The sequence below is a fragment of the Cupressus sempervirens genome, chromosome 9 (genome assembly GCF_028749045.1).
Source record: "Cupressus sempervirens isolate cs-2001-9-10 chromosome 9, ASM2874904v1, whole genome shotgun sequence".
NCBI classification, from domain to species: Eukaryota; Viridiplantae; Streptophyta; class Pinopsida; order Cupressales; family Cupressaceae; genus Cupressus; species Cupressus sempervirens.
This window is the reverse complement of record NC_143126.1, coordinates 424,815,419-424,839,122: the sequence shown is the minus strand read 5'-3', so window position 1 is coordinate 424,839,122 and position 23,704 is coordinate 424,815,419. Positions and strand designations below refer to the sequence as shown.

Sequence of the window (23,704 nt, the reverse complement as noted above, 5' to 3'; positions counted from 1 at the left end):
GAGTCTAAGTCCATGTGTAGTATCAGTTGTATTAGCACCAAAGAAGAATGGAGAATGGAGTATGTGCATAGATTCTTGAGCTATCAACAAGATCACAATCAATTATAGATTTCCATTGCCAAGGATGGATGATATTATGGACTATTTGAGTGGAGCTAAGTATTTTACAATGATAGATTTGAGGAGTGGGAACCATCAAATTTGTATTAGAGAAGGAGATGAATGGAAGACTAATTTAAAGACAAGAGAAGGACTCTATGAGTGCTTATTCATGATTTTTGGGATAACCAATGCACCAAGCACTATCATGAGGCTCATGAATGAGGTATTGAAGGAGTTTTTGGTTCAATTTGTCATTGTTTACCTAGATGATATTTTGATCTTTATTAAGACATTGGAGGAGCATTTGATCCCTATTCACAAGGTGTTTGATAAGTTGAGGGAATAAAAGTTGCAAATAAACATAAAGAAATGCAATTTTATAAAGAAGTTGGTGTACCTAGGATTTGTAGTCTCAACCAAAGGTCTAAAAATGGACCTAGAGAAAGTGAAGGCTATCCTTGAATGGCCTACTCTAAGGAGTGTAATAGAGGTAAGATATTTTCATGGACTAGCTAGTTTTTACAGAAAGTTCATAAGAGCTTTTAGCAGTATTTGTGGACCCTTGACTAAAATAATGAGAGGGGATATGAAAGAATTTAAGTGGACTGTAGGATCAAATAAGAGTTTTAATATATTTAAATAGAAAGTTACTAAGAAACCTATTTGGGAACTTCCTAATTTTAACAAGGTGTTTCAAGTAGACTATGATGATAGCACTACTACAATAGGAGTTGTTATGAGCCAAAAAGGTAGACTTGTTACTTATTTTAGTGAGAAATTAAATGATGCAAAAAATATATATTATATTTATGATTGGTTATTTTATGCCATAGTTCAAGCATTGAAGAAGTGGAGACATTATCATCTTCCTAAGGAGTTTTTTTAGTATACTAGTCATCAAGCTTTGCAATATTTAAATAGTCAAGAAAAATTGAACCAAAGGCATTTGAAGTGGGTTGATTTTTTGCATAGCTATACATTTTTTTTGAAATATAGGAGTGCAAAGTATAACAAAGTTGTAGATTCTCTTAGTAGAAGACAAATTTTACTAACATAAATGTAGATAGAGGAGGTTGGGTTCAAGGAACTTAGTACTTTGTATCCAAATGCTCTTGATTTTGGTGAAACGTAGAAGGCTTGTATAGAACCTATTGCACATGATAGGACAAAGTGGCTAGATTTTATGATCTAGGATAGTATGTTTTTTAAAGCAAGCTAGTTTTTCATTCAAAGAATTTCAATGAGAGAGAATCTTATCAAGGAGAAGCATAGTGGAGGATTGACTGGACATTTTGGTAGAGACAAAACTATAGCTTTGGTTGCTAAGAATTATTACTAGCCACAATTGTAGCAAGATGTGAAGAAGTTCGTATAGAGTTGCAGAGTATGTTTGATGGTGAAAGGAGTGAAGTATAATACGAGGTTATATCAACTATTACTTGTACCAAAGAAACTGTTGGAGGATGTCAGCATGAAATTTGTTCTTGGGTTACCAAGGACATAGTGAGGGCTTGATTCTATTTTTGTGGTGGTTGATGGATTTTCAAAGATGACACATTTTATTCCATGCAAGAAGACTAGTGTCATTGTTCATGTAGTAGAGTTATTTTTTAGAGAAGTGGTAAGACTACATGGTTTGCCAAAGAGTATAGTTCTAGATCGAGATACCAAATTTGTTTGGTATTTTTGGCATACATTATGGAAGAAGTTGAAGAAAATTTTAAAATTCAATTCATCACATCATCCACAGTGAACAAACCAAATTTATGAATTGTAGTTTAGGAAACTTGCTAAGATGTTTGGTTGGAGACAAGCCAAAAGGATGGGACCAAATTTTACCACTGGCATAATTTTCTCATAATAATTCTATGAATAGGAGTACTAGTAAATCACCATTCCATATTGTATATGAGAGTAGTCCAAAAAATGCTTTTGAATTGAGGCTATTGGATAAAAGACAGATAAGTAGTGCTGAAGCAAAAGAATTTGTTGAACATTTGAAGAACATCCATGAGGAGGTGGGGAAACACATCATAAAAATGAATACATAGTATAAAACTAAGGCAAGTATAAAAAGGAGGTATAAGGAATTTTAGATTAGATATGAAGCTATGGTTCATTTGAGAAAAGAGAATTTTCTAATGGATATATATAATAAGTTGAAGATGAAGAAGTTTGCACCATACAAGATAGTGAAAAGGCACAAATCTTGAAATACTTATGAAATGGAGTTCCTATTTCATTAGTATTTAATATTTCAGATTTGATAGAGTATTATGAAGGAGGCAATGGAAATGAAGTTGCCGAAGCATAGTGGAGTATTCTAGTAACTAGTTCGGCTACAGACGAGATTGAGGAGATACTAGATAGTTGCATTGGAAAAACTACCAGGAACAAAACTTATGAGGAGTACCTAGTCAAATGGAAAGAGAGGCCAGTAGTGGATTCATCATGGCAAAAAAGGGAGGTTTTCCATCTTGGTTTTCCTCTAAACACTTGAGATGTGACAGAGTCACTTCTAAAATTACCCGAGTGTCTAAATCAAGAGCATCCTAGGTGTAAGAACAATCATGCAGCACCCAAAAATATTTTCTTTTTCAGTCTTTTATATTTTAATAAGGACTAGTAGATAGGGTGCTTACTATTTATGGGAACTTGCTATTTTTGGTAAGTTCATCATACGAGCTCAAAATGTTCTCATTTTCTATATGAATGTTCATTTTAGAGTTATAAGTCTACCATAAAAATATCATTTCTCCAACTTAAGTATCAGAGAAGTTATTGCAGATCTTTAGTGGAAATATTTGTAGAAAAACATTCAGGCTCATCGTTGGAGGCCTTATATTGCCTTGATGAAGTCCAAAAACTTGATGGAAGGGTGCTTGCATGATTTTGAGCCTATAGATGAAGCTAAAATTTCAAAAAAGTGGTTATAATAGCCAATTGGAGCAACAGTTCATGAGTTATGGTCTTTCAAAATTGGGCTAACTAAAATATCTAAAATAATTGTCAAAGATGTATTTGGTTGACTCTATATGTATTGTTAGGGTTTGTTGACCCTAGGTATTGAGTTTCGATGTCTAAAACCTTCCTTGGCAGTATAAAATTATCTATTTAAGAAAGACCTGAACATTGTCTAGAATAGCTCTAGGTGATAGTTACTAGCTTGTCTTGCAATTTATTGTAATGAAGGCACCCATGTGGGTTAGCATATTGTACTTTTGAATTTTGTAATTTTGCATTTGTAGTGTAAATAAGAAGTCCATATTTTGTTCTCGCATTTGTTGTTGTTTCTTTGTATTTTGTTATGGTTTATGATATTAAGTGGAGCACCCTTCATCAATGTTTATTTCCACTTTTATGGCATAGTAGTATGCACTTTTATTTTATTATTAGAACTATTGAAGAATTTATTGGATATAGGATGTGCATAGTAATTTTAGATAACTTTCTAGGGTGCTCTCATTTCCCTCCAATACTTTCCATTTAGTTAATCTATTACTTGCCTTTGAGGACTTATTTATTCCTAATTTCAAATAACTATTACTTGATAATTCTCTCATATAATTTATTTTTTCCATGTATATACTTCATCAACAAATAATTAAAGTTTAGATTGTGCTTTTATGGTCTCTTCTGTAAAAATAAATTTCACTATCATTACTTCCAACCACCAATAAGTGATCTTTCAAGACTCCTATCCTTTCTTCCTATGCTATGATGTACAAGGTTTGTTGGATATTTTCACTTGGGTTGTCATATTTTTTACATTAATAGTATAGTTTGTAGATTAGGTTTATTAAAATAATAAACTAATTAGTTCATGGAATTATTCACATAAGGTATTTTTGGGTATTAAATAACCATAGATAAATGATTTATAAGTATTTGCATTTCACATTGTAAAGCATCACAATGAATCCTCTTAAATCCAAATGAATTCCATGAAATGATTTAATTGATAAATCTTATTTATATACTTTAATATTTTGTCATTTGGTATTAGAGCAGATCTAATACTTAGTGATGGAGTAGTTTTCACTTGTATGTAAAGATAGTCAATCCTTCTACTTTCATTATTGAACTGTAAAACTAATGATATAAGTGCTCCTGCACATTGCACTACACCTAGAGGTTATATTCATGCACAATAACATTGGTTATAACATATATTTGTACCTATACTAGTATTTTTCATATGACATAGACATGCATATTTTTGAAATTGTGTGTGGGTCAGTGCAAGAAGTTGGGTCTCACTTTCAGCAAAAAAGTGGAAGTGTTTTTCCTATTTTTGAAATATATTTTCAATTGATGCCAAATTTTGAGCCATTTATAGATTAAATATTTTAAAAAATCAAAAATAAAAATTGTAGTGCCTGGAATATTCTTTTTGAATATGTAATTTATTTGTATAACCATATGATAGATTATTTTTGGTATGGATCTTTAAAAACCACGTTTTTAAAATGCTTGGTTTAGGACCATACTATGCTTGTGTACAAAGACCATAATTTGACACAACTAAATAAATTTTTGTCCATCCTTTTAAACAAAGTTACCTGACACACCAAAGATTGATGAGAATAATTTTCTTGAATTTTTAATAAAAATTTTAAATTAATATTTAATTGACAATTAAGCTAATTTCTAAAACCTCTCATATATAGACAACATAATTTAATAAAAAATTATTATTTTTAAATTTTTTTCAGTATCAAAAGAATTGTGTGAGGATTGATGACATGTAAATTAATTTACAAAATAAGAAAAATTTAAAAAGTTATTAAAGTTTTAGTAAATGTCACTATTTAATGTTTAAGAGATACCTTTGATTAATAAATAATGGAAAAATAGAAAATGAACTCATAACACTATAAAATTTACATTATTTAAATTAGAATAGTAAGACCTATAATGGGTTTGTGTTTTTTCAAACAATTCAATGGGGATGATTGTAAAAAATTATGACAATCTCTAAAATTGTCGATTAAATGCCTTAGTCAAAAATTGGTTCACAAAGGCATACGCTTGGTCCCATAAAACCTATGCCATACCTTTCTCCATGGTAAAACCCCTTACAAAATCTCACCCATGTCACTAGAATTGGGCACTCGATTTGCAATTCAAAAATTGGTTGCCGGATTTGAATTTAATTGTTAACCAAATTGGGCACTCAATTTTTAAACAATTGGGTACCTAATTATTAAAAAATTGGGTGCCTAATTTAAAATTAGGTACCCGATTATTTAAAAATCAGGTACTCAATTTTGATGTACGCGTTGGGCCCTAAAAGATGCCCCACTGAGCATTTTTCAATGATTGCAATGATTGAATGACAGTTTTGAATTGCAACAATAAATTTGTATCATACTTATTCTATTTTTTGTCTCTTCTACAATTTGCATGCTTTTGATTCGAATTCAAAACTGATGCAAACATGGGATCTTAAAATAAATAAAGAAAAAAAAAAGTTCTGACAAATGAGGAGATTGCAACAAATAAAGAGAATGAAGCACAATGTCAATGAGAGAGAAGATAGAATTAAAGAGTTAAGTAATGTATTAGAGGAGAAAGGCATTGAGGATACCATGATGGATGATGAGGTTGAAGAAGGGAACCCAATACAAGGAGATTTAGGTGCACATTCTAATCAAACATTCAATACAGGTGTCTCTCCAAACCCTCAAGTATTTTCTCATGATGAAATTGGTGATTTTTTAGAAGTAGGTTACGACTTAGATGATTTAGATTTTCTTCATGAGAATAGATTACCAAATGATCACACATTAATAACTCCAATATAAATGCATGCCTCAAAAGAAATACCAAGAAAAAAATGAAAATGAGATTCAAATTCCAAATAACATTGAAAATGAAATAACAATTGAGAATAAAAATGGTATGAATGTAGAGATGGAAACACCAAGTATTGAACAAACATTTCAAAATGATACTGAAGTGCGTGAACATAATTTTCATTTTTCTAATGATGTGCGAGATAATCTTCATGGATTGGTTTCGTGGAGACAAATTACGACACGTGCTAATAGATTATATAGACATTTTTTTATAATAAGAAAATTGGGTTTAAATTTTAGTTGATGTTGTAACTAATTAAAATCTCTAAAATGCAAAAAGTAATATAAAGGTTAGGAATGTATGCAAAACCCAAGAACAAAAATGAGTCTTTAAACAAGTTGTGTCCACTGTTGCTAGTGCCTTTGATGTTATTGGAAAGAGAAGTCTCTCTGAAGATAAGAATGCAACATGACAAGCAATAACAATAGCTTTAGTTAACAAATCAACAACTAACAAAAGATTGATTAGTAACATAAGTGGATATCTTAATGTGAAATTTAAGACTTTAGAAAGGGTTGTAAAGAGAAGGGTTAACTTTGAATATGATCCAATAAATATTTTTTGGACTTCTAGTTGTAGATTCCCAAGATGCAATATGAAACTTAGTAGTGAAGTCAAAAGTTTGGTTGAAATTTTTTGGCATGATAATACAAGAGTATCACCTAATTCAAGTGTTGTTCTTAGATTGAGAGTTGGCTCAAAAATACATGATCCACATCCTAAACACCTTTTGGACATTAGTGAAATAGAAATGTTCAAAAACATTGTAAATGGTAAGGTGTTAACTATTACCATTAGTCAAGGATCTTTTGAAAAGTGTAAACCATGGCATGTAAGGATTATGAAGGAAATAATCACATGTTGTTATAAAATTTATGTTCAATTTCATTACCATTATGATGTATTTATATCTATATGTGGTACAATGCATACTAAAGAAATGTTGTAGCAATGTGGTATAAAAATACCACCTTGAACTATAAATGATTTCATATTAGGTTTGTTTTGTAAGCCACCTAATGATCAATACTTTCTTTTCAATGCATGTCTTTCTAGTACATGTGACATGTGTGGTAATCTTTCTTTATTAAATGAGTGTTTGCATGAAAATTCTTTGACTACTTTTGGACAACAATTAGTTGATGTAAAAAGATTCAAAACGATTGAATATCCATTGAAGGATGGGAGGATTAGAAGAAGGTGTGATCTAGTTACAAAAAAAGTTAACATTTTTGTGTATTTATGGATAAGTTTAATAGTGTGATCATACGAAAATATGTTAAACACTTTCAATATGCTAGATGGCTTGATGGACAATTTTTCATATGTAAAAATATATTTCCAATTGGTACAATACTTTCAATTATTGACTTTACAGAGAACTACACACTTGCACCACAAGATGAGGTACAACCACAATATTACAATTTAGTGTGAGTAAAAATTTATGTTCACATAGTTTATAGGAATGCATCTAATAGTATAGAGGAGGATCAAAAAATATTGAGAGAGTACCATTTCTATATGAGTGACAATAAACTTCATTCATATGGGTTTGTCCAATATTATTTCAAGGTCTTTTATGATAATTTAAAAGAGAGACAAATTCAAATGACACAACATTAGATATGGTCAGATAATTGTATAGGACAATTCAAGAATTTTAGAATGTTCAATTGGGTGAGTAGGACACATAAGGAAACTAATATCCAACATGTGTAGAGTTTTTTTTAGGTTGGACATGGTAAAGGAGAATGGTGCTGGTGCATGCATGAAGAGAGCCCTTTGTAGAGAGCAATAAAAATTTGATGAAAAAGCCACTTTCAAAATGCACATGATATTATGGAATGGTTTAACAAATATTTATACACAGGATCAAGTTAGAACTCTATAATCAAACATTTCTTTTGCCTAATTGAAGAGAAGAATGTTCTTTCAAGATATGACTATGACACAATTAGTGGGTCAGCTAAATGGCATTCATTTAGGAGTTTAGATTCTAACACTTGGACTATATGGACTAGGGAGCTTGCTTGTTTTTGCTAATTTTGTCTTGCAGGTGAATGGGAAGAATGCAAGATTATAGAATGGGTTGAATATTAGCAACAAAAATCATTAGCACCTACTGACACACATTTTCAAGATGATATGGTAAATAAAGGCCATAATGTTACTTTTGTATCAAAAGGCTATGGTATTATTTTAGACCTCATACAACCTAGTATGCACAATTAAATTAAATTTTGTTTTGATCATGATTCAATTTATATTATTTATTTATGTGTGTTTCATTAATATAATTCAAGTACATGTCTTTAATATATTATTTATATATGTACACATACATGATTAAAGTGTTTATGTACTTTATATTATCTTGTAGGACATGTTTATGTTGTTATTATACCTAATGATAATGATGAACATATGGAGTATTGGCTAGTTAGATGTGTGGAACCTAAGAAAAATTTGAAATGACATCAAGTAGATGATGATGGTTTTGAGTATCCAATTGGGTCTGTTGTTGTAGCTAGCACCTGGCTATGTGCATACCTAACAAGAAGAAATAGTTTACTAGCATTTAAAGAATGCCAATCCAAAAAGAAGATTTTACACTATTCTCATTTGGTTGTGGCAACTAATATCAAATTAGAAAGATGCAAAGGGAGACCCGCAATTAAGCTATTATGGAAAATTTCAATGGATGAGCACAAGACAATCATTGATGCATTGAAAAAGAGAGAGGATGCAGATGGTACAATGGAATGACTATATTTAAATCAAACACAAGTAAGTTTTTTCTTTATTGTGCTATTTTTATATATGTAATTATATAATTGAATTAAATGTATGTATGTGTTGTTAATAGAAAATTAGAGAACTTATATATACCTCATTTATAGGTCTCAATTACAATTTATGCAAATTTAAATGTTTAAGGTTGATAGAACATCAATATCTTGTGCAATTACACATAGCCAATGCACACAAATTACACATATTTACATAATTTAGATATCTCATGTTAATTTATACTTTTATGAACACATGTTTTTGTTTTACAATTTTATTTTGCAAGACCTCATTTGAAGAAATATTTTGAACCTATTTTATATTTTGAGTTCACTTCTATTTATGTCATTCACATTATCTTATATATATTTTGAAATATTTAAAAATAAGAGTTTACTTCTATTTGAAAGTTAAACATGTGCACTTGATATTATAAATTAATTGTCAGTTCAAGTAATAACGTATTTTTTTCCATTGTACTTTTACATTCAAACATGTTTAAATTAATGTTACTATATAAATTATTAAACTTATTGTTCATGTAACATATACTTACAAAATGTGTCATAAAATGAATAAAATATGTCACATTAAAGAAAAAATTTCATATGTACAACATGATAACATAATAATCTATACTACATAGACTAGCATGATAAGAAGTCTTTAAAATATAATACATGGTCCAACATGATCTATGAAGTCAAAAAATTTATATAATATAGTTAAGATTCCTAATACAAAGTGTATCATCATAAACAATATGTGTTATAAAAATGCAATCTAAAGGTCCCAAAAAGACCTAATATATATGATCTGCAGTCCTCTTTACTCTATGCAAAGAGGACTCAGATGGATCATCCCATGTAACATGAGGTGTCCCGCCCTATGAGGCAGATGGATCATCATGTTTAACATGAGGTGTCTCATCATGTACATGCTTAATTGAAATGATTTTGAAGATCTAGCTCGCAAATAATAAAATATTCACTAACAATAAAAATAATACCAAATGAGATGGGTGTCCCTCTATAGCAAGATGACGTGCAGTGTGAAAGCTACCAAATGTGGTAGCGGTGAGGTCCTATAATTTACAATACATAAGCTTTTAAAATTTGATAAAGAGCATAATGAACTATTTTTTTACATAATCACAATACTAAACTCAAAGGATGATGTATGTACCTCCATTTGGCTTAGTCCCATACTCTCAGCATCACTCATGGCAACATAGTCCTAAAATTACGGACACATAAACCTTGAGTCAAAATTATATATACATGAATTAAAAAGTACATAATTTACAATACATGTTTTATAAACTATAAAAACATATATAATACCTAAGTAGTAGTCAATGTCAAAAATGTGTCTAAAGATATGCTACCAAGATGATCATTGGCATGTCTCAGATGGTCAAAAGATGTAGTCAAAAATAAACTATATTAAGACCTATATAGATAAGTATGATCTATCTCTTGCTTATAAAACCAAAAGACATGAAATTATACATGAATCAAAGTTGAAGATTATAAGTCATTAACAATGTGTACATAAAAATAGTACAAATTATTTGTTGAGGTTGTGCTTCAGTGTTCAATGGATCAGGAGTTGTACAAACATCAAACTATGTAGCAGACGACAATCCCTACAAAATTAGCTAAAAATAACATATGAGCACATGTTATTAAATTTGAGTTCAAATATACATTATTTATAGTGTAATTCAAAGTACATACCATATGAGGGATGCCAATGTTTGTAGGTCTCAAAAAAAGACTACTACCTCTTAGGGGGAACAATATCATCCATCCTTTGTAATTTCAAAATCAACATACATTAATATGGTTAATACAATTACACATGTATTTAGAAAGTAAATAATTATGTACTTAATTAAAAATTTACCTGCTGCTCCTAACCATCTCTAAGCTCTCCATGTGGAAGGTCAACAAATAATGACACACCAATATCATCACTACCATCACCATGAGTAGCATATGCATCATCATCAAAGTAAGAACCCTCAGTATAATGGTCATCATGTGCTACATCAACACAGCTCTGGGGGCCTCTGTATATATCTCCACGAGTAGTACAAATGTGTTAGTTGCATCCACTACTCTACTAAATTACCCAAAAGGGCACTTGATGAGGTAAGTAAATATGACACTTCTCGATGTTGGTGTGGCACTGGGACAACTAGTGTAGGAAGAGGTACAAGAGGCTGAGACTGTATGCAATTCCTTGTATTATTGTTTATCTTTGCCTTGGGCCTCTCCTGAGGCACCCCTCTACCAACTCCCTAAAATGATCTAATATCGAAATAATTGGGTTTCAAACCCAATCCAAATTCTTCCCATATTTTCCTAAGGAAGTACATGGGCACCTCATGATTTTTGTGTGATGGATGGTCAAATACCATCCACAACCACTCCCAAAAGTGAGCTGATCTATGCCGATGTGTGCACCAATTAATAGAAATGTGAGGATTCTTCTCACTAATCTCAAGACCCATCTTAGGGTTTATAAAACATCTTTTAAAATGTAATTTATTTATTTTAATTTGATGGACCTCTCTGTAGGATAAGCCATCAGAATAAAAGGCACACATGTTTTGCCTCCATAATCTAAAGCTATCGATGTCACAATCCAAATTCTTGAGAGAGTGAAAAACACCTCACATACTATCTGCAAGGAAAAGTAAGTGAGGGTGGGAAGGTTCTTAATGGTCTAAATATTGTACAAGAGGTCGCAAAGGTTGTGCCTCATGCTCTCTCTCAAATCCTTTGTGGTGGGTGTTGGAGGATGACTAGGTGGTTGTGGAGGTGGGGGTAGAGGTGGACGTGGAGATGGAGGGGGCAGAGGTAGGGGTGGGGGTGGGTCCATCAAATATAATCTTCATATATGTTTAAACAAAATTAAAAATAAAAAAATTACTATTTAATAAAATTAATCTGAAATATCAATTATATAAATGCACATCTTTAAAACCATATCAATTATATAAATAAAGTTAAACACTTAAGTAAACTTTAATGTTAAGGCTAATTGCACATTATACCAAATTTAATTCCAATCATAGTATAATACTCTAAAAAATAATTAATAAATAAAATTAAATGTGAATTCTAAGAATATCTTATATTTATGTTTATGATTATGCCTTAGCAAATTGATGATCAAGGTTCAATATTAAAACAATTAGGATTGAACATATAAATAAGATTGTGGTTTGGGTTAGGATTTAGGTTTATCCATTTAGAATTAGGGTAGAGTAATTAACATTATAATTGAGGCACAAAATATAAGATTTAGGATTAGCATTAAGATTGGGGCACAAAATATAAGAGTAATTAGCATTTATGATTGGGATTAAAATTAGAGTAAGCGTTTAAAAATTAGTTTTAAAATTAGGGGTTACAAATTTTAGGATCACACTCTAGATTTAAGGATTACGCTATTTAATTATGATTAAGATTGGGATAATTTAGTGTTTAGAAATTTAGATTTTAGCATTTAGGGAAATTATTGACCAATTAGGGTCTACCATTTATAATCATGGTTTGGTATTTAGAATTCAGGCAAGGGTAAAGATTATAGTAAGGGTTTACATCATTAAATTAGAAATATGATTAGGATTATGGTATGCATTTTCTAGGAAATTTAATATGAGTGTTGAACCAATTTATATTTAGATGTTTATGATTATTCTTTAAAGCATTTATGATTTAGGTTTAATATTAAAATAATTAGTATTTAACATAAATAAGATTTTGGTTTGGGTTAGGATTTAGGAGCAATCCATTTAGAATTAGGGTAGAGTAATTAACATTATGATTTGGACACAAAATATACCATAAGTTAATTTAATTACCATAAAGCTTATGATTAGGATACCATAAATTAATTTACCATAAAGCTTAATATGTCATTTAAAGCTTTATTTACGATTAGGATACCATAAATTAATTTAATTACTATAAAGCTTAATATACCATAAGGTTTAATATTAAAATAATTAGGATTGAACATATAAATAAGATTGTGATTTGGGTTAGGATTTAGGGTTATCCATTTAGAATTAGGGTAGAGTAATTAACATTATGATTGGGGCACAAAATTTACCATAAATTAATTTAATTAACATTATGATTTAAGGATTACAATTTTAAATTATGGTTAAGATTGGGATTTAATTTAGTGTTTAGTAATTTGGATTTTAGCATTTAGGTCAATTATTGAAAAGTTAGTGTCTACCATTTATAATCATGGTTTGACATTTATAATTAGGGCTAGGGTAGAGATTATGGTATGGGTTTACACCATTAAATTAGAAATATGATTAGGATTATGGTATGTATTTTCTAGGAAATTTAATATGAGTGTTTAATATTTATATTTAAATATTTAGGATTATGCTTTACCATTTACAATTAAGGTTCAATATTAAAACAACTAGGATTTAACATAAATAAGCTTGTGGTTTGGATTAGGATTTAGGGTTATCCATTTAGAATTAGGGTAGAGTAAATTTTAACATTAAATGATTGGGGCATAAAAAATCAGATTTAGGATTACAGCTACTATTTCAAGACTTATCTTGTATAAGATAAGGCATTAGAATTTAGAAATATGGTTTAGGTTTTGATTTAGTATTGATGGATGATAGTTAAAGATTATATAATTTAACACTTATATTTCTAGTGTTTAAAAATTAGGATTAGAATTGGGATTTACATTTTAGGATCATGTGCTAGCTTTAAGGATTGTGATTTTTAATTATTGTTACGATTAAGATTAGTTTCCATTATGGGTACTATTATGTTCACTTAGATAGGGATCAAGTGTGAGGTCTAAGATTTGAGGTTACAATTAGAATTTGGGTTTAACATTTAGGATTAAGTTTATTAATGATTAGGAATGGGCTTCTCAATTTTAATTATATAATGGTTAAAATTTTATTCAGTTTTAGGGTTAGGCTTAGAATTATGGTGAAAGTGAGATTTTACATCAAGGTTAATAGTATGCTTATGGTTAGTGTGTAGTTTTATAAAGAAAGATATGGTCATTAAATTATTGAAAATTTTGTTGTAAAATTTGTCTAACTAAATAATTAAATGATACATGGATCTATGATGGTCCACATGATTTAGAATAGGGGATTTAAAATTACATTTGATCTGGAAGGGAAACATTACTTGTTGAAATTTACAAATAGAATTTAAGAGCTCGTGTATGTTTAAATGTCATAATTAGGGGTAAGGTTGTGTTAAGGATAAATGGTTAAGTATGATTGTTTAGAATTAGAGATTTAGTTAATGTTAGGATTAAAGAGTTGAGCTTATTCTTAAAGTTACATGAATCTAGGGTTTAGAGTTAAAATTATGGTTTTAAGGTAAGGAAGCACTTTAAATACTTAGTTTTATGTTTACGGTTTAGATTAAATTATTGTATAGTTATAGTTAGGTTGGAATTAGACTTAGGAATGCAATTAGTTTTACTTTTTTTCTTATATTGTTTATAAACTATTTTATAGTTAATTACTATTTAGTTGAAATAAATCTAAAACATCAATGCAATTACATGTTTAAACAATCTAGTTTACATCTATTTAATCATTCAACATTGTAATTTTTATTAAATGCATCGAAACATCTAAAATAATATTTTTTAAATGAACATCTGCGAAAAAAAATTAAAATGAACAGATATGAAACTATTTCAATGAATAGATACAATAATCTAAAGATGAAACTATTAACAATGGAAATTTGCAATTTTACATATTAAAAGTGAAAAAAATAATAAACTGATGAAATTATAAAGTGTAAAACTGAAAATAATGAAATAAAATACTAGAAAACAAGTAAAATACTTGGTACACTAAAAAAGAGCAACATGGGGTAAATAGAAATCCAAAAATGGAATCTAGTTTCTATGCTAAAATCGGCCTCTTGTTTTAGACGCAAGTGAAAATGACTAAAAACCTCCAAAAAAGTGGGTTTTATAGTTTTTTAGAATTTGGTACCCAATTTTTAAACTATGCTTTTGGTGCCCGATCCATATTCAAAAATTGGATACCCAATTTTTGAATATGGATCAGGCTCGTAAGCCATAATGGGTACCCGATTTGTCAAAATTAGGTGCTCATTTCTAGAAAGATCTCATTCCACAAAATTGAATTTTGTGGAATTGTGACCCACCTTTGTGCATCTACCCATGTAGTATCTCTTATGTATCAATTTTTTAATGATCTGTACTATATCTTATTATTGGAACCAAATGTGGTATTAGGGTAGGATCCATAGTGATAGGATGGTCTTGTCAATTCTTATAGGTACCGTCATCTATGCAAAGCAAGAAGTTTGAGAAATAATAGGTACAACATAGAAATTAATTGATAGGGTACAAAACAATTGAGAATGGAGAATTCAAAAGTGATAGCATACAAAGCCTTTATATTTTATTGATTAAATATTGATATAATATCTATGTAATGCAAAGTTTTTGTAAGAAATCATATTTTTGGGAGAAATAAGGAGTTATATTCTTGCTGGACTTATAAAATTAAGTTTCATTGAACAATAGAGTAATCTTGAAATTGTATCAATGTATTTCATTGTTGGAGGTATATGGTTCATTTATGTTAAGGTCAATATTGTCAAAAAAAGTGTAAACTATTTATTACACTCTTAAGGATATATTTGTTATTGCAATGTCAATTTTTTTTAAAGATAAGTTACATCTATTTATATTATTAGTTTCTACCAACATTTTATTATTAGAAATTCAAATTGAAGGTTGGAATGCAAGCTTATTTAAAGAACCACATTTTTAAAATCTTTTTATAAGAGAATAAGATGCATAAAATATAAATAGAAAATTTGGGAGGTTGGAGGACTTTTGTCATCTCAAGCTAGCTTCTCACTTAGAGGTGATTATTATATGATAAAAATTTATTTGTGTATGTATAGAGTTATGTGTTGGCAGATTCATCCTAAAAGAGAAGAGTGTATTTTATATACTTGTGTCCTCGGAGAGGAAAGGGGACTTTGTGACATGAATTTCCCTCTATGGAGTGAGAAGGGAATTTTTTTTATAATTTATCAAGAAATTGAGTAGATGTTAGACACACTTACAAGAGATGTAAACTTTCAAAGGAAAGGTTTCTCATGACAAAAACATATATAAGATGGTTGTTTCTATAAAACTTAATTAAGCATTAGACACACTCAAATGAGATGTGGATGTTTGAAGAAAAGGTGTCCCATGTGCATCACTAGAAGAGGCATTAGAAACACTCAAAGGAGATGTGGAATTTCAAGAGAAATGAGTCTCATTGTGCATGGGAGATACGAATAGTCATATTGTGGAAACAACTTCACAATTTAGGGTTAAGAGATTCACTAATGAGATCACTTTTGTGTTTCTTGAGTGAGAATGAAGGATTGGTGAGGACACTTCATCAAAGTTTATTAAGGATCAGTTTAAAAGGCTTGCAAATTCCTCTCTTGCTTGGTTTAATGTAATATAGGGGGAATGTTAAAGTTTTTACATTAATATTTTACTTCTAGGTTATATTTATTAAATTAATAAACTAATTAGTTCTGAAAGTTATTTTTGTGATGTAATTATTGGTAGTTAATAACCAGAAAGAAATGCTTATTAAGCATTTGCATTTGGAATTATAAGGCATCACATTGAATTAGATTGAATCCAAATGAATTCACTTAAATTATATAATTGATCAAGCATATTTATATACTTCAATACTTTTTCAAGGGCTAAACATTATACATTTACATAAATTATGGTTCCAAATAGTACTAGTTTAAATTATTTCTTTATTTTTCTTTGCATAGGTCTATAATTGTGTTTGATAAACATTCATATATATTAAAAAGCTTTTTCCCAAATAAGATTTATAATATAAGTTCTAAGATACATGTGAATCTTAAGAATGCATTGTGGAATTATTTGATATAATAAAGGTTATCAAAGTAGGGCTATAACAGATGAACCCATTTTATGTTGAAAAATACAAATGGGAGTCAATGAGGTTTATAGTTTAAACTATGTGAGGTAAATTTATTAGAAAAGTATGTTCCACACATTCAACATTTAATACAACATAAAGAGGGGTGTTTAAACTTAACTCTCAATATAGCCTAAGTTAGATTGATACCACCCAAGGTTGATGAGGGAATGTCTACACAAGTAAAACTATATCAAGGAATTATAGAAGAAATCCCTCTTTTTCTATTGCTAAGTTTGTTAAGATATGCAATGTGAATTCAATTTGAACCAATTTATTTTATTATACAGGTAAGATAGATCTAGGTACTAAATATATAAAATAAATTTAATTAATATATGAAAATAGATATAAGATAGATGGCGAAATGAAAAAATGAAGGACTTACCTCTAAATTTGTGAGAAAAGATTCATTTACACTACAACAATTGTGGATGTAAAAACATGACTGAAGTTTTGACTATAAATCTATAATCACATCAAAAAACTTGGAAACTCTATTTTTCTAGAACATTTAAGAATATATAAATTGGAATTATAGGAAGATGGACATATTTCAAAGACACTATATAAAAATTCACCCAACTTCTTTGGAAAGGAGTCAATGCGTACTATTTCTTTTTAACCACAATCTAGATATCCTGCTGCTACACACATGGAAAAATGGCTTTATTTTGTAGGGGAGGGATTTCCTTTGTCAAGCCTTCAATTGTGAATCAAACCTTAATAATAAATATAATTTAAAGAATAAAAGAAATCAAGATAAAAAGAATATATTCACTCTTCCTTATGAAACTAATATCAATAAGAATTTTTAAATGCTTTTTTGTTTTGAATGAAGAATTTGTAATGAAGGATGTAGGAAATATCCACAAATGTATTTGATCAACCAAAACAACATTGTAAATCCATGAATGTAAATTTTCATCAATGAGGAAGGTTATGAATACCTCAACGCATATATCCTTCGTTGATAGCCAACAAAATACAACATTTTGAAGAGGAAACACTCAAAAAGAATCCATGAGCATTGAATGCTTTGAATTTCTAAGATTTCTTAGAAATAATTATTTCTTCAATTCTTGAATGCTTAGTATATAAATTATTATATGTCTAGTATTGTGAAAATGATGCTCCTAGGGATCCTTTTATACTATTTTTGGGTGAGAAAACAAAGAAAGTTGTTAAGGTTACCTAAATTCTAAATTTGCAACAATGTAATTAATTAGGCACTAGGGCCTTAAACCTCTAAGGATTAGATCAACCTCAGATATCCTATTCTACAACAAGCTAATATGGGTTGATCTATTCTAAGATCATCACAAAAGGATCTAACCCCAAGATATCAATAATTGTGTAGAGGAAAAAAAGAAAGTTGGACAAAGTAGGAGAAACCAATTATTGAGCATGACTCTATCAACCATCCATAAGGAAACTAAATTCTGAAAGGTAAAAGGTTTTAAATGATGGCTTCTTCCATTGTAAAATGATGCAGAATCCTTGAATTTTAGGTTTGTTTATAGGGATTATCTCAACCCTAATATTGGGGGATTACCATTAGGCATAAATCCTTGAGGTTTGAGAATAGGTATAGGAATGACATTGATGGTGATATTAAGAGATTTCTACTTTATAGTATGAACATTTGAATTGTCATATTTTGATGATTGGAGAAGTTCCAGAGTTTCCACTTCTAGGCTAGATTGAAGTTAAAATTTCAACACTTCTACACTAGATTTACAATGGTTGGTTGATTAATTGTGTAACTATGTTGAATTGAATTTTTTATTATAAAAGGAGCTCTTTTTAATATTTTTTTAGATGTAATTATATTTTAGAAGATATCTTGATTCATGAAATTGTTGACCACAATATTTTGTTCTTGATCACAATAATAAAAACATATATTATTTTCTAACATAACTCAAAGTATGACCATCATCTGCAATTAAAGTTGAATCTTTTCTCAATAATACTTTTAATAATTTATAAGCTATTCTTGGGCTTCTTATACTTTATTACAAGTGTTTCTTTAATGTGTGCAATGATTTTCTCATAGTTTGATTCATAATTTATTTTATAGCCTATATGCATGGATCAACCTATCATTGTAACACTTCTAATTTCCATGATGACCAAGCCTTCTCCATCCACACTTAGATTGGCTTCTATCGCTTGACCAAAAATTAATTTAAATTAATTTACTGGATTCGTACATCTCTATTTTCTATTTATTTTTTATATTTAATGATCCAATGAATAAGGATTATTAATTGGACTTTTTAATCTTCAAAAATTAAAGATAGAAAATTTACAAAAGATATGAGGCACTTAAGAAGTTTGTACAGAGGTAAGGTACATCAATTAAACATAATTAAAAGATAACAATGATTTTGGAATTTTCTTTACAAATATTTAGTGATGTTAGCTAGAGGTGCAACTGAAGAGTCCTCAATGAGAGATTCTTGGGTGGAGGTGGAGGCTGTTATATCTGAAGTTGGTAGATCTAGAGTGGATAGAAATATACAGAATAGTGGTAAGAAGTTCAAAAGTGAGTCTTTAATTCTATGCACCTTTTTCTTGGGTCTTCCTTTCCTAAAATTGTAGAGGAATTAGGCCTAAAAGCATCAACTCTAGTGGCTCCCTTTTCTTAGTGGTTGGATATTCAACTCCCCTAGGAGTGTGAAAGGAACATTTTGGAAATGTGCCAAAGCTCCCCCAAGGTAGAGTCATGGTCTCAAAATTTATTGATGGGATGTGTGTCAATCTAAAGGATTCTTTCTTAAAAAGGAAACTTTACCAAGTTTTTCACCATGCTTATTGATAAGTTTTGTAAGAGGAGACCAAACATTTATTTTTTTAGGAAGTGAACTCTTTCTTCTTAGGATTTGAAAGGTTATGTAAGAGATTCTATGCTTCCAAAAGGCTTCTCATGATTCACCTTTTCTCTCAAGGAGGAGGTTTTGTGCATCTTGATGGGTGGATCATGGTTTTTGTGTAAGCTACTTTGCAACTTCTTTGTTGTCCTCTAGGGTTTGATCTTGTGGCCCATCTCTTTGGTGTTGTTTCTACCATAATTTTCTAGGTTGAGGAGGTGCTAAAACGATCACAAGCTAGTTTGAGGATTTTTTCTCTATTTCTATTGTCATCCACAACCAAGCTCATTTTACCTATGCAAAGTTAATCCCTGGGATGATGCTCCTAGTTTTAGTACTCCTCAAATCTATGCACAATTCTATTTACAAATCTATGGAGAAAGAAAATTAGATGTCATACTATCAAGTTTTTTCCCCAGTAGGACACCTCTCAAATACATTCCCCGATGATCCTCTTCTGGAACCTTCTCCTAAAGTTGTAGAAGTTGACTTTGAGGCTTCTTTGGGGTCTTAGTTGTGTCTCCAAGTATTTTACTTGAGTTGTGAGCTATTCTAAACCTCCCCACATCTATCCCTTCCACACTCTTTACCTTCCCTAGGTGCTTCTTCTTCCCTAGTGGTTTTCCCACCTTCCTCCTACCCTCAAGTACTAGTTCCTCCATTACTAGGCCCATTTCCTTTCCCACCCCTCCCCTCATTCACACATTATTTTCTCCTTGATTTTCACTACCCTAAAAATCTATATCAAGACCTAGTCTAAACATGTATTGCAATGTAAATTGTACCCTTAACCCTAATCCTAGCCCTTACCATAGCCATAATTGTTATATAAAATTCAAATTAATATCATTATCATAATTCTATCCATAACAAAAAAAACCATAACTATGATGATAACCTTACTCCTATCCCTAACACCAATAAAAATATATTGTTAAGATAAAAACATCATGCAAATTTTAGCATTCACAATAATTCTAACCATAGCCATGACCCTAATTATAATCCCAATCATTACAACTATTCATTCCCAAACCCTAGCGTTAACAATTATGAAAACTCTAGCTATTGTCTTAAAATCTACAATAACCCTAACTCTACTATAAATGCATGAATAATCATAACCAAAACACAAAATTCTTATGGTAATCTTGACTACAACTTTGAGCCCTAATTCCATAACCTTAATTTTAACTAACATTATCAAATTTAATGTATATACATGTATAAGGCTTAACTATAACCCTCACCACAATCCCAATCCTAGTCCTAAACTATATCTCACACCTAGCCCTAGCCCTATTTTGGATTATATATACATGCACTCTAATATTAAAACTAACCCTAAAATTTATACTTGGCTATAACCCTAATTGATAAATTGAAATCATATCCTTACCCTTAAATGATAAACCCATAAATGTTTAACATGAACTGAAAATATAGTAGTAACTCTAACCATACAATGAACCTAATCATTTATCCTAACCCTTACTCTAATAATAACCATGATGAAAACCACAACCTTAACTAATAATTGCAATCCTAAGATCTAATCTCTACCCTAATCAAAATAAAAACCCTAAACGTAATGGTAACCATGGTGTGAACCTTAATCTTAACAATAACTCTAATCACACTCTATAATGATAATCCTAATCCTAAGTCCTAATCTCAACCATAATGAAAATCCCAACCCTAGCCATAATATTAACCATGATCTAAACATAATATTAACCCTAGCCATAATATTAACCCTAATCCTAATCTTATTTTCAAATCCCAACCCTAATCTTTATCATAAACTCTAACCAAAGCTTAATCCTTACCTTAATTTTAAACATAATTCTAAATCATATCCACGATCTTATAATCTAACCCTAACTATTATTTATATTAACAATTCTAATCCTAAAACTAATAATAGTCTAAATCCTAACCCTAAACCCAACTCTTACCATAATTTTAAACCTAACCCTATATAAAATTCTAACCATAACTATGAACCTTACTCTAATATTAATCATTGATATTGAATTTTAAATGTAAAACTATAGCTCTAACTATAATTCTAAAAGCTAACCCTAACTACTCATTAAATGCTCAACCCTAATAAAAAATAAAAACCCAATCATAAATTGCAAATCATAAACCTAATGTTATACTTAACCATGCTATGAAATGCTAATCCTAACTTTAGTTTATTCAGCATATATCATGGAATCTTAACACTATACCCTAGAAGCATAACATTATCCCTAACCTTAAAGCCTAAACATAATCATAATCATAAGTTACCTAAACGAAATCTTAGTTGTAATTCAAATTTGAACATTAGTCATAACCTTGACCCTAACCCTAATCTACTCAATATCCCAAATCAAATCTAAATCTTTACCTATAACCTTATCATAGTTCAAATTTCTTGAACCTAATAGTGATTCCAACCTTTCTCTTAACATTAACCAAAACCCTAACCCTAGCCCAGAAGTTATTATTTTATAATTCAATCATAAACCCTAATCATAACCCTTATTCTACTCCTAACTCAAAACCCAACCTTAACATTAAACCAAAACCCTAATCATATTAATATATCTAAACCAAACTCCAACTCTAATGCTAACAATAATCACGATATCAATTGTACCACTAATGGTACCAATAACTATGGTACTAACAACCTTAAATGCAAGGTATAATCATATTAATTTATTTACTCTATTATGTGTGACAGAACTACTTCTACTAATATATACTTTATATGTAAAATACATCAAGATGCGTTGAGGTGTTGAATTGTTTCATCAGTCATCTTTAATATGCATTTAAAAAAAAATCTCCACATTGTTTAGATATAGAGTATATAATTTCTAGTTTTATTAGTTATGTTATATTGTAACACTCTCTCTTTTATCTCTTAGACTATCAAAGAAAAATGAAGAATGTGAGATGATTTTTATTAGGTTGGAAAAAATTTAGGCACTTGCATTCAAAAGTGATCTTTTTGAATATGACATCCTACTACAACTCCAATAGGTTGAAAATAAAACACTTTTGGTTATCTTCTTACACTGAACGGTGAAGCATTTCTGAAATTGAATCATTATTCTCCATGATATATTTCTTTTTCTTGTTTTTTTAGGGAGAAACTCCAACATTATTCTGTATTTCAACAATGAAAATAAATACAATATATATGTTATTTAGAATAAGTTTAATTATTTAGAAAAAAATATTGATATATAATGAACATTCATTAGGATTGTTTAAAAATGTTAGAAATAAATTGTTTTTTTTTCAATACATTTGTTTTCACTAGCTGAGAAGAGATATTAGTTGATATTTAGAGATCTTTCTAGAGACAATAGCTACAGCTACAGAACTATTACCTCTCCAAAAAAAGGAAAAAAAAAAGGCATTGTCTTTTAAAAAAATAGATATATTTTCCATCAAAAACTAAAACAATTAATTGAACAATTATTTTAATAATTATCTTTAACAGCCGGTATATGTAGTAACGTATAATCCAGCTGCATAAAACATGTATACTTAGGTTTTGTGTGTAAACCAGTAGAGTGATCATTCCATGAATACGAATAATTGTTTTTCTCCCCGCAGATACTGTACAGCTGGAAGATTGCTTGATTGTATCGTTTATAGGAGAGCTCTCAGCCTTGTGCAGATTTGTTGCTGAGCTATGGCGGACAGAATCACAAAGCTTAGGAAATTGGCACTAACGTTCTGACAAATAATTGCATTTGGTGCGCTGTACCGAATAATTATTGTACTTTTACTCGTCATTTTTTGTTAGAAAAATTCATTCCTCGTTTGTCACAAAATTAATTCTTTATTCTGGGCAATTAATTAATCCCCCACATCTTCTACGGATCACGATCTTTTTTGGCCATTTCAGTGAAGGTGGCACAGAGCGGCTTAAACATCACACGCTAAGCTTAATTCCTAGACCAAAAGTGTTAAATAGACTTTTATTTTTCAAGCTTAATTCTTTCATTAGTGTGTGATGTTTAAG

At 29.9% G+C, this 23,704-nt stretch overlaps 1 pseudogene; it reads left to right on the top strand.

Moving 5' to 3' along the window:
- Nucleotides 1-23,411, top strand: part of LOC149539113 (calreticulin-like) — a 115,733-nt pseudogene extending 92,322 nt beyond the window's left edge.
- Nucleotides 23,412-23,704: the final 293 nt, after the last annotated feature.